The 13,485-nt window shown below is 39.3% G+C and overlaps 1 protein-coding gene across 1 annotated transcript in view; it reads left to right on the top strand.

Annotated features, from left to right (window-relative positions):
• Positions 1-6,809: 6,809 nt before the first annotated feature.
• LOC103140715 (SPRY domain-containing SOCS box protein 4) overlaps positions 6,810-13,485 on the top strand; it is a 28,864-nt gene continuing 22,188 nt past the window's right edge. The window contains exon 1 of the mRNA XM_007555975.2: positions 6,810-7,110. The gene's annotated coding sequence lies outside the window, so the exon portion shown is untranslated. The remainder of the gene's footprint in view (positions 7,111-13,485) is intronic.

The following is a 13,485-nucleotide window of genomic DNA, read 5'->3' as shown; positions in this document are numbered from 1 at the left end:
AAAAAAAAAAAAAAAAAAGCCATTCAAAAAAAAATTATAAGTCTTCTGCAGTATTGAGTAACCGTTTTGTCAAAACATTTGTTCTAAATATTTAAACAAATACACACTCAGACTGATCTAAAGTTATGGGCAAACTTTGGTAATTCCAAAATTAGAAATAAACCAGGCAGGAGAAACACTTTTTCAAATAAAATGTCTTTTTAACATAAAACTCTTTGTTTTACATCATTGTTCTGCATGCAGTAAATAAAAGCTCTAAGTACTTCAAACATAATAGTAAAACTATGGTGTAGTAAAAATACTTTCTCAAGTATCTTTTTACCAAAAATAATTACTAAATTAAATGTAACTTGTTACTACACATGTCTGCTTATTAGACTAGAAAAAAAAGCCCAGATAGTTTTAGGTTAGCTTTTGTTTTCATGTTTTGTGTGATAGTTGTAAACATATTTCCTACCAGCAGGTGGCAGTGTGGTCGGGCCCAGATGGCCTCTGTGACCTCCTCCAGCGAGATATTAGAGCAGGAACTGCAAAAAGACACCCTGCTGTTGTAGAAGTCCAAAACACATAAAATATTCAAATAAAATACAACCACATCAAGCATTTTTTACCATTACATACTAACATCTGAATCTTTCCACTAAAAAGGAGTAGCATGCACTAACTGGGAATAAATACGGGTAAAAAGAAGGTGGGATGGCTGAGAAACACACTTCCCTAAGTCACAGCTCATTTCCTGGACCTGAACAGCAGCACCTCAGTGTCACATTTGCAGTTACAGAAGCAGAGTGACTCACGCACCACATGGGTTTATTTTGTGTGTGACTGAAAGGGAGGAGTGTGTTTTCCTGAAAGTTTCTGCCATGAATGGCAGTATTCTTGGAATAATCGGAAGAGCTCGAGGGTGCTGGTGGTGTCTCACTTGTTAACCAAAAACTGGGGACAACACTGTAGGATGAAGCAAGAAGTGGGGAAACCAGTGGATTATTGTCATCCAAATGAAAAGTAAAAGGTTAAACATGGTTTTCCGTGTTTAGTCACTGATTTAGTCCTGAAAGCAGCATCTTTAACATGATCTCTGTTTTAAGTTTCATACTTTTTTATGCGTAAGGACACAAAGTAGTGCAGAATTGATAAATAAAAGCAAAATAATACCATCCATCCATTGTCTATACCTGCTTGTTATTCCAGGGTGACGAAGAAGCTGTTACAAATAACCTATTTCTAGGGGTCATAAGATAAGAGGTGGGGTATAAACCCAGGACCTTCTTGCTACCAATTCCATCACTGTGCAGCTGCACAGTTATACCAGATTCTCAAAATTCTTCTATAAATAGGAGCTAGGAAACAAAGGCATGCATTTCTATTCAGCCTGCTAAGTCAATACAACAGCTGCAATTACAGCTGCAAGTCTTTGGGGTATGATTCTACCAGTGTTGTTTTTGCCCATTCGCTGTAAAACACCTCAGACTCAGTCAGACCGGGCAGAGAGCATCTGGAAACACGAGTTTTCATGCCAACTCATGAAAATGCTTTGATCTAAACCAGTGCTCCAAAGCTGTCCTCGAGGGTCAATATCCAGCACGTTAGAGAGCCGTAGAGTTAAGCGCACCTAAATTCAATAGTGTTATTTCTTGCACCACCAGGAGAGAGAACAAATTTCTCTCTTCTTGTATGTGCAGGCAGGCATTTAAACGGAAATCGAAATAAGTTCAAGTACAAACACAAGTACCCACTGATCAAGACGCTTTTCCACAACGGCTTACATCCTTCCTCTCTTTCATAAAAAAACTGATTTTTAGATTGCATGTGTCCTGGTACAGATGTGTCCACCTGCACCGTGGACCTAATAGAGTACGTTGAAGTTTTTGGGTTTGACACGACAAAACGTGAAACGAGTTAAGCCATGCAGATTAGGTACTGGTGGAAAAGGGTCATTTACTGGTGGAAAAGGGTCATTAAGTACTTTTGTTACGTACTTGATGAGTATGTGGGTATTCATCCGAATCAGGTAATTTTGAAAGTGTTCTAGTCCTTTTAAACTTTTATTGTATCACAAAGTCGTTTTGCTTCATTTCCGGAACCTGTTATGGAAATAAATTTTTAAGATCCAGGCTTAGGAAGAAACCTCACTAGTCCTTAAAGGGACACTCCAAAGATTTATGATTCCATTTTGAACGGCCTTTCACATAGAAGCACTTTGCAAAGTTTAAGACAAGAAATCCCTTCTAATAAAAGCTTTAAAGTGAAGAAAATGCTACTCTTTCCTTCCTGCAAGTCAGCAGCAATCTCTGCTTATGCTGAGCTCCAGTTTCCTCAGAGGTCAGCGAACACATTCAAATAGCCTACAACTGTTTTTGGATAAGCAAGCACTTTAGCAATATTATATACTGGACAATACAGTGTGTATCATTTTTTAATGAGACAAACTTACAGAAGTGCAAATAAAACATTTTTTACTCTGGAATATTCACAGTCCTGGATCCTCTTTATATATGTACATGTTTGGGATAAATTTAATCCTGTATTTGTTTCAAATTAAAAGGTAAACATTACATATATTTCATAAATGAATAACCATTTGTAAAAAAAATATAGTGATTACATTGTTGTATTTAAGGCTTGCCATAAATATGAAGCCAGGACAAACTTTGTTCTGTGATATGGTTAGCTCAGCTGTCGGCTTGCCAAATCCTCTCTTAGCCAAAGCAAAGAGAGAATTTCCTAGCACACTGGTGAACCATGACATCAGAGGTGTAAATTGGCCAACTAAACAATATTAGTGGTGTTGACTGATGGAACTGGAAGTTGGCCCACTCAAACCGAACTCTGCTTTGTGTCCTGCACAATCTTGGGCTGCCTCCAATAGCATCTTATATGGATGAGGATTTTGCTGAAAATCATCCTACTGTCTACAAGTATTGTTTCTTTTAGAAAGTTATTTCTATAACTTTTCTTCTGCAGCGCTACAGGAAGAAGAACCCTGGTGCTACACTGACTGACGGCACTCCAGAATGCCGCCGGGAGGTACGGGCTGCAGAAAAGGCAGCCCGTACCTCCTCCGCCTCCTCTGAAATAGCTCTTTCTTTTTTTGGAGAGCAAATTATTTCGTTCTTTTTGGCTGTTTCTAACTGTACTGCTATGAACTTTAATATAAGGCATTCAGTCTGTTGAGGTTCTACCTCTGCAGATTATTTTCCTGTTCATATCTGACATCTAATGACTTCGGCAGTTTTTGTGCTATTTCACCCGTTCAAATCTAAATCAGAATTGGCTGCTCTTTCAGGACATGATGCCTATGAATTCTTCTGTTTATATCTTTTAAAGAAAGAAAACTTTTTAAAGTAATTTATTCCTATAGAGTAGAAATAGAAAAGCTTTCAAATCATCAAACAGCTTGTGCTCTTTGAAGGCTCATTTCTTCCCCTTACAGTCGCCTAGAAATGCCATTCAATCTTTAAATAGGTCACAAGACAATGATCTATCATCAAGTATTTGAGCTTTCAAATATATTTCACTGCTTTTACAAGATCACAGTTTAAATATCATGAGGCTTTTGAACAAATTCTGCCTAATGCTCATGACATCACAGACACACCATTCAACTGAGGCTGTACAACTTGAAATTACTGCAAACTAATTATGCCTGCTGCCAATTCTTTAACATTAGGTCAAATTTTCATAGATCAGAATGGTGGAAATGTTCTTTTGTCCAATACACTGAGACTTTCAGCTAGCACAGTCTCAATGAATTTAAACTTCATAGCTCAAAAACAAGAAAATCTCAGCCACTTCTTCAAGGACAAAAATCCGAGCAGGTACAGCAAGGACAAATGCATCACTGCATCTGTGTCCACATTTCTGACCCTTTAATACAATAAAATCTGAGTTTTATCTATAATTAACCCAAAAAAGTAAGGTAATTTGGGTTTAGCTGGTTTATCTATTTATTTTTTGCTTTGTACTTTGTAATTTTTCTAAGCAAAAAATCTTTTATCATTCCAAAGTCTGATTATTTTACCTCAGGTGGTGCCAAAATTGTGAAGATTAGAAGCAGAAAGCTACAATTTTTCTAGCATATGCACCCTCTAGGTTTATGCCGCTCTGGGTTTTGAGCCATATTGCCTATCCAGAACAAGGTGTTGCAAAAACCCCTAATCTATTCCGCATTGTTATCAGTTCCCTTTCGTAAGAGACTCTCTGTGGAACATAAACAGGACTTTTCCTGTTAGCTGGCCTCTAATCAATTTATAGGAGAACCACGGACTGGAAGGTGATGCCCTTGACGTAGTCAGTATCACTTGACCATCAGTCCAAAACACAAAGCTGCGTTTTCAAGCCATTCTTCAGTGAGTCATTAAAGGTCTGGTTCGACATTTTTGATAAACTCACTTGCCAAGAGTTGTTGGAAAAGATCAATAGCACTCTCATTCCTGTCCATTAGGAGCGACGCTGCAGCCAGGAGATGCCTGGCTCGACACTGGAAGCACAAGGCGGGGGGGGGGGCGGGGGGGATGTATCTATCTATAAGCTGTCACCACAAGCAGTAAAATGTTTGTTGCTCACTTTGAAACCATGTCTCAGTAAGATGGAGGCAGCTTCAGGTGCATATGACTAAGAGCTACAATGGAGTGCAGAATTTCTCAAGTTGTGTAAGGGCAAGTCTCGTACATATCTGCTGTTGGCTGAACGAAGCTCTGAGGCGGTGAGGCAGCATGTATCTGCCTGCCTGTCAGCTTTTTGGGGGGCCGACTTCAAGGAAACCTGCCTCTGCTGTTCCTCGCAGATTCCTCCCCAAGTCCTCTGGCAGGCCTCTTTACATCAGATGTTTTCGTTGCCTATCTTTCATTATGTCTTCTCTCTCACCGGCTGCTCCCATATCCCTCCTCTTCCTTGTCTTTCTCACAAAGTAACCCTGTTTGCCTGCTCCTTCACAGTTCTCACGTGTCTCTTCTGTATTCGTCTTTGGATTTTGTACAGAGTCTTTAAGTGGTGAAGCAGAGGACCATCAGTATAACAGAATCACTCAGGCAATGAGTGCATGCAAAGGAGTGATTGGTGGGATATTCTCTTGTGGATTTGTACGTGAAGAGATGTGAGTGAACAGAAATCTGAAAAAAGATAGCATTTTCTGCCAAGTAATGCTTTAGAAGCTACAAAAATGCATTAAAAAGGCTATGAGCTGAAAGGCTAAAAATCTAATCTAGTGTTTAAATCAAATGCAATATTCTTAAAGAAAGAAACGTTGTTGGGTTTAGTTGACAATTTAGTGGTGCCAAATTTGTAATAAGAAAAAAAAAAAACGAATGTGTGGGTTTCGCTGCTAAGCTTAGTAGGTGGGTAGCAACCATGATGAACTTGCCAAATCCTCTCTTTGCCAAAGCTAAACAGCTAATAGTGCTAATGGTATTTATTGGTTTGAAACTTCAAAGAAGCAAGACATATCAGTGGTTTAATAAATTATGCTTTTAAAAATCAGGGACTGTTGAAACTGATTATTAGATCCTCTCCACTCCCAAATTCTGGAGTTGGTCTCTGTGAAATCCTGCTCTTCTGGGGTGAGCATTGACCTCCTAGGGGATAGAATGTAGTTCCTAAAAGGGACATGAGATGTCTTCTAGTTGCAGATTCTCATCGGTATTGATATTGCTTTATTGATGACAAACCTTGAAAAACATGCTGCTTGACACAATCATAATGGGCCCACTAAAAACCGTAGGGCATTGGTTGCAAATCTGCTCAACTCAGCTGTCCAGCCCAATTATCTGCATACTTGCTCATTGGCTAATGAATGCTCTCGTGCAGAGATTAACAACTTTAAGTTAACATTGATGTACACTGCAGCTGTGTAATAAAGTTAAAACCTGAGCTCCCTGTTTGGGTTTTAAATTAAATTGCTACTTCAAATAATTTTTAATTGAATTTAGTCTGAATTTAGGTTAAAAAAAAATTACATGCTCATGCTCAGACTGACCAAAACTACAGCTGGATACTCTACACTGAACAGAGATAGCTAAAACACTGTTTTAGATTAATGAAACTATTACTCCACTTGTAAGAATAGAACTGGATAGCCTTTTGCATCATTTTAGGTCATTTTCACCACACTGTCCACTTTAGACAAAGCCAAGCATGAAATAACACAAAATACAGCCTGATCCAAGTTAGGCTGAACATATGCACATAGATATAAAATAAAATGACAGTCCTTAGGAAGTTGTGTGTATTTATAGTAGGGGAATACCATGTGATTGATAGAAGTTTACTGCCAACTGTCAAAATAAACATTACAACTCGTTCAAGTGAATTTATATGAGGTTAGGGGTTAGTAAATTTTAAAGTTTAAAATTTTAGATTCACACATGAAAACTGAGGAAAAATATGGGAAAACGATCATATCACATGAATTTCATAGGCATGAATTTCATAAGCACCAGAATATTTTGATTATGCTCAGTATAAAACTATGTAAAGCATGAAAGCGCCTCCACCCTACCGCAGGTTAAACGCTAGCATCTAACAGGAAGCACTAAAATCATCATACAAAAATAAAAGCATCAAGTAATCAGGTTTAAAAAGTACAGCACTTTTGAAAGTACAAACAATAAACACTACATAAAATTCATTAATATTTTTACTATTGTAGCTTTATTCCTTAAAATTGCGAAAAAATATTCTCTTAACTAAGCAGTATTCTTGCTACATCTATTTTGTTTGAAGGCATCGTGACCGGAAATGCATCGTTATTGTGGCGAAATTAACGTCACTCACCTTTGCTTGATCCCGTGGCTCCAGCCAATCAGCGGCTGTCTGGGACACATGAGCGGCTATAATATATCCACAGAACAAGCTGCAGCCAGAAGGAACAAAGAAAGAAAGCCTCCCCGTTCCCTCTTCACAGTCATTTCACCTTCCCTGCCCCCTCCTAAAAACGGACTACATTCAGCCATTTTTCACCGCTGTTTGTTACACTTTCCCGACATTTTGCGTGTTTGTATCGAGCGCTCAGATTGTCTGAGGAGAGACGAAGTCGTGAGAGGGGTTTTCTTCTATCTCGAGTCGCTTTTCTCGGAGACTCGCCTGGATGCGTTCGTTGGAAGGCTGCTTATGGTAAGTTTGTGTTTCTCTTTTCTCTTCGGACGGTGTTAACGGAGTCTAAAAGAGCTATATTAACTGTAGCCGCTTGGCTTCACTTAGTGGACAACACAAATCTCTTCAAACACAAACTTTCCTTCGAGTGCCGATTAACTCTCTTCGCGTTCAACAATCAGTTCGATTCCCAAACTCTGTTTAGCTACAATAATGTGTCGTTGTGTTACTTCGTTGCTCTGTTACAGTGACTACAAGAAGAAACCAAGACATTGATATTTTTTTGTAAGAGTTGGACAAGTTTTTCTATTGAAAGTGCGGTTCTGTTACGAATCTTGCTGCTTTCAAACCGTCTAACCTGTTGAACTGTTGGCTCCGAAGGTGTCTGTCACTTTTACTTGAGTTGTATGTTTCATGACTCAAACTGTATATAAAATATCTAATGTATTCGGATAGAAAAAAAAACATACAACGCATAGAGTTGATAACGGTGACAACTTCTCAAATGTCTGTGGAGAGATGGCGTCAGCATCAAACTATTGGAATTGACTCTGCTCGTCTTTTATGACCCCCATCTTACCACATCCATGCATTAACAACCCTTAGTCATTCATGCATTGCACCACTCTGCTGGGAACGTGTTTCAGTCTGTACAGCAGTGAGGCTGCGGGTCTCCGTTCACTGTCTGTCTGATTTAAGGCTTGCCTGTTAGTGGAGGCTAAGTGCTCAGCCTTTGCCCACACCATCTGCTTTGCCCTGCTGGGCCCTGGCAGACTGCTGTCCAGATCAAGTGTGATAAAGGATCGTGTGGGCGGACCAGCAGCAGATGGACTACATAGTTGGCTGATGTGGCAGCTTGGCTGACTGTTGTCATTGTTTGGTTTATTTTCATTTCGGGTTGTTGTAATAAACAAAAACTCCTCTCCTATAGCAAATTGTACCGAATGTTGATGACCGAGTCTTGTTGCCATCACAGTTTGGACCAATAATGTCATCAAAACTGAAAAAGACTCAATTTTTAACGCAGAAACTGTCTTGCCAGTGTAATATGGTAGCAGCACATATGAATAATCAGAATAAGGCTGAGATTGTGTGCAAAAAATAATCATTTGACTCGTGTGTAAAGTTTTCACAGTGTACAGACATAAAGCAGAAATGTATAAACTATGGAGGAAATAAAATTCACAAAGGAACAATATGTGTGTTTGCAGCCACGTGTACTCTTTTTAAGAAAGGCAGCGAGTTATTTTGACAGTGCAGAAGTGTTTTTCTTGTTTCACATCAGAGTAGTTGACTTCTCAAACTGTAAGGTGTTCATCAGAGAGTCTGTGGGAAGAAATTGTCTGTGGCGACTGGTTTTTACATATAGCGCAGAGCTGAGGATAAACGTCTGTGTCCAGGATGTGTGGGGTGTGTAGAGAAGTTTGCTGCCCTTTTCCTGACCCCTGGACCTGTCCAAGTCCTGGATGGAGGGAAGGTCAGCCCTGGCGATCTTGCATTTAATCTGAAGATGACCAGCAGCTCCAGTAGAAGGTTGCACTTCTACAACCTTCAGCTGGAAGGTTGTAGAAGTGCAGTCTCTGCTGGACTGCAGTGTCTACAGTGTCTCTGTGAGGGATAACTCGGATCACAAGATGGAGTGCTTCAACTTGTGATAAAGCACTCCATCTTGATCCATTTTAACAAAATGGAATGATCCATTTTAACAAAATGAAATTGATTTAGGAGTTTGAAACTGGCCATAACAATCAAAGTAAAATTCAGTTTCTGGTCACAGAGTGAACTGTAACGGCTCCTTTCTGTATTTCTTTCTAACCCTCATATTAATAATAATAAAAAAGTACAGCCAAGTAAGTATTGGCCATTTGCACCTCGTTTTCATATCTCTGCTCTGCCAGGAACCCAGTATTGGTTAACCTCAGGCGTTAAACGCTGTGAAACTGGAGTTATTCAAAAGTTAGTTTGTGGCTTCTAAAACCAAAATGGTGTAAGACAGTGAACCATATGTTTTGCATAGTTTAGCAAGTTTCGAATAATGCCAAATTTTTGCAATATTAAATCTTAATATGTTTATCTTTGTGCTGCTAAATCTCACGTGAATCAAACATTTTGCTCTTTTTACTACGTCCGAACAAACCTGAGCAACATTAACATGAGTGTGATCAATGACTGTTGTTGGAGATTGCTAAAGCTTCTGCCATTTATCTCGTATCTGAAAGTGATGCACAAGTTTTAAGTCGTTCCCTAATAATATTTCCCACATGCACAATAATAGAGATGTACAGTTAAGAGCCCTGGCCGTACTCAGCACATCGACTAGTGCAGGCACAGAGTCCGATGCTGACTCAGTAGAATGTTAATGTTGTCAAATCCCATTAAGAGCAATGCAGTGCTGAGCAAAGCCCTGCGCTGGCTCTGCTGGACATGAGGCCATTTAAACGGCCTCATGTTTGTTTTTGTGGGAGAGAATTGAAACACTCCAGTGGCTCACCATACACAAAACTGCTTTTATATCTCTGCCAGACACTTTTCATTGCTCATCAAAGTAGCTTCAACTATGAAGATATCCCAGATAGTGCCTTTTAACAAACCAAAGTTTGTACTTGCTGATAGTTTACCGAGAGGCTTTGATATGATGCATGACTTTAACCTTTGACTTCTGCAAAAAGGAATAGATTTTTGGTCTTTCATCGATAAGTGCAAGTCAGGACATGGTACAAAACTCCAAACACATTTATGGTAAAATGTTTCCAAACCAAAATGAGATTAAGTCTGAAATAAGTTTGCACAAACCGTTAATCGCATGCAACTCTGCTTGAAACTGCAGAAGGACTGTTTGTCTACACTCCAGAACCACGTTGGACAAAGCAAAGCTCAGCGTTGGGAACATATCGGGGTGTAGCAATGGAGAAGTTCACTCTGTGCCTTTACACGCTGATTTTAATCTTTAAAGCAGATTAATATTCACAGAACTACTGTGAAAACACTGAAACAGTTAAACATTTATGGGGCGTCCTCCTTGTGCCAATGAAAACAAAAATTTGACGACATCTCGCAAACGTTCTGACATCTTATCTCTGCAGAAATGTTTGCAAAATGTCCCATCCGTTCCATCCATGATGCTGATAAACAATCAAAATCCAGTTCTCCCTATACTCCACAAGGTAGGTTGCATAGATGAAGTAAAAGGCTGGGTTGATCTACAGTTTGTGTGATCCCTGTTGCTATTGTTGACTGAATTCTTAAGTTCTTTACCAGATCATGGAGGTTTGCTACAGTGTTAATGCTCACCAGAGGGAGAGAGAGAGAGAGAGAGAGAGAGAAGTTGAGGTTACTTTCATATTTTAACTGTGAGAAGGATGTGGTGTAAAGTGCTCCTCCTGGAAGAATCTTCCACCCACATGTTTCTATACTCGTACACTAAAGGTTTGCAGCACGGAGCTGGAAAATACTTTGAATGAAAATTACTCCTGACAATGATTCCCTCCTGTTTATTCCCAAACTGCTTTTTGTGTTCAGTAGCTGCGAAACACTGTAATTTCCAGCGTCGGAGGCAGTAACGCACAACTGCTGTTGAGATGTTAATAATCCAATCCGCTCTTTTGTTTTACTACGGTCTGCACAGTGTAAAGAATTTGACTATCACACCACTTAACATCATACTCCCATCATCCTCATTTTGCTTCCTGCCACAAAAGCCAGCCATGCAAAACGATGTACCCAAACCTGGGGGTCAGTGCAAGGACAGTGTCTGCATGCACACCATTGTAGAGAATCAGCACAACTCCGCTGATCCAGTATGCAGCGTTTTTCTGTGTATGCTTAAATATAGACTACACCTCAGTCTGACATTGAAGCGGCTGTAAAATGACTATTGTTGAATCAAGTTTTTATTATGACTGTCTCTGGTTTGTGAGGTAGCATTCATGGCGCAAACTTTCTTTTTTGTCTGAAATTGAACCACAGAAGTGTTGCTAAATGACTGTAATTTTCCCTAAGTTGGAGCAGTAAAGGTGTTTGTTCTGTGTGAGCTAAAGTTTGGAAACTGCATCAAGATGTTTTTTTTATACTGATGAGGTGGAACTGGTAAATGCATAGGGTTTGTTTCAAAACTTTATCTCAACTAATGTCATCCAAATATCATCAGAGTCATTGTGGATACTGATGCGGTGGGCAGAGACGTGTTGGAGTCAAGTACGTTGCACCCCTTTTCACAGATTTTTGTTTGTGATGTTCATGGAGCAGAGGGCCTCTACTTTGTATTTTGGAAATTTCAGGGGCTTTGCTGTTTTGCACATATTATGGTTCTGTTGGCATCTTCAAGCCAGAGTCTTGAGTGTGCAATAGTGTGGTGTCTGTCACTAGGAAAAATATGTTCGTTTCAACACCCTCGTAAATTAAGTATTTGTTGGATCAATGTGTCATCTGTAGACATGTTTCAATCTCTGGGAGTGAAAAAAGATCTGAACCTAAAAGCTCCCAATCTATTGCTCACTTGGTTTCGACTCAGTCTTTGGATACTGATCATCTGATTGTCTCAAGCGTTCTTTGTTGGGTGGGTGGACTTGGTATTAGAGATGTGATGAGGAGCTTTGTCATACAAGGTTGACTTGAAAATACAGCTGCTACTCCTTCACATTGTTAGGAGTCAAAAGGGCAGCTCCCTCTGGAGGTCTGCCTCTGAGAGGGAGACAGACTTCCAAACTCGCTGGAGGAACCGTATATCCCATTTGGAGTTTCTATCTCCTCAGGCAGATCTCCGACAAGCTGAAGAGGATGGCTAGATCTATAAGGGCGGTTGTCTTGTCTTAGCTCTACTGAATATATTAGATGGTGGTATTTGAAAAAGTGTTTCAAAGATTTGGAGTCGATGCAGTGGACATGAAGAGTTTCTCGTCTTGGGATATCTTCATAGCAATTTTCCCAAATAAAGTGGTTTTGTGACTTGTAGTAAATTAGTTATAGTCTTTAGGTCCCTCTTTCATATTTGAAAAGTTCTTGACCTACTGCATGTCATTGCTGTTAATTTCTATGAACTAATATTCAACTTAAATTAGAACTTTTTATGTAACTGATGTTCCAAAGAAATTCTTTTGGGTAGATGTGGTGTTGTAGTAGATGTTGGCACAAAAAGATTGAATAAACTTTTTGACTCTTTAAGCCCAGTTCTTTTCATAGTTTCCTATAGTCCCCTGCCAAGACTGTCTTCCTGTTACCTTACTGCAACTTGACCCATACGCTCAGCTTTCCTCTTATTACAACTATCCATTCAGCCAAGCCATTGTTTCCCCATGCTGTAATGACATGAATAATTGAATTGTCCCCTGTCCTGGTAGACGTCCACCACTGGGATCTTGTTGCTGCAGTGGCGTACAGCATCTTTCCTGTCTTCTTTTCAAGGTGTCGGTCGGTTCCTTCTAATCTGCTCAGGATCATGTTGGTCATGTCCTCCATTGAGGGTGTCGAAAAAGAAAAATTGATTTAAATTTGGAGATTTCTTGCACTGCCAATTACCTAACTGTTCAGTTAGGGGTAGTACTAATGTTGTTGGGACTACTGGAGTTTGAAGAAGAGCGTCTTTGTGAGATCAAAGCAACATGGAAAGCTGATAACACTTTTCACTACAGTGGTTTCGTCTGATCTTTTAGAAATTAGCTTCTTTAATTAAAAATCCATGAAGTTGACGCCAGCTGCTAGTTAGTTGCCCCTGTTTCTTCATGGCATGTTTGATCGTAGTTCGTGATTTTTTTATTTTCTTAACGAGGCCACAAGCTTAAATATGAGGGTATACTAATTTAACTCCATCAATGACATGACGTCCAAAATGCCTCCCAGTTAAGCTCCTTGTCATCGGAGCGTTTCTAGGCTGATGTGCAGAATGTGTCAAGTCGTCTTTGAGCGTGTCTAGATTGGCTGGTAGGTTCTGCTTTTAATTCACGATCAGACACTTTGTCATACACAAAGCAATTTCATTTGCTGCCTGCATCTGTAGAAAAACAAACTTGAATTTTTTCATAACTTAAAAAATGGTGATCTGTTTGCCAGAAGGATGAAAGGAATTAATCTGTTGTCCTGCTAACTAAATCAGCACAAACTGTTTTACATTCATCTGATCATTGCAAATACATAATCAGATGAGCTGATTACATTTGTGTCCCTTTTGAGTAAGTTTTGGAACTAATGTCAAAGGATTGATCACCTTGCTTAGAAATAAAAGTACTTCTAGAGATGCAGCAATCAAATGCGCAAACATTTTTCCTTTGCTGTAGAGCTGCAGCTTAAGAGTATTTCAGTAATCAATTATTTTGATGTTGGATCAAAACAATTGGCATGCTCTGCAGACGTATTAAAGCACTTATGCTATATAAATATATATTTATATATATATATATATTT

The sequence above is a fragment of the Poecilia formosa genome, unplaced genomic scaffold (genome assembly GCF_000485575.1).
Source record: "Poecilia formosa unplaced genomic scaffold, Poecilia_formosa-5.1.2 Scaffold74, whole genome shotgun sequence".
In the NCBI taxonomy this organism is placed as follows: domain Eukaryota; kingdom Metazoa; phylum Chordata; class Actinopteri; order Cyprinodontiformes; family Poeciliidae; genus Poecilia; species Poecilia formosa.
Note: the sequence above shows the minus strand (reverse complement) of the source record. Positions and strands in the feature narration are given on the sequence as shown.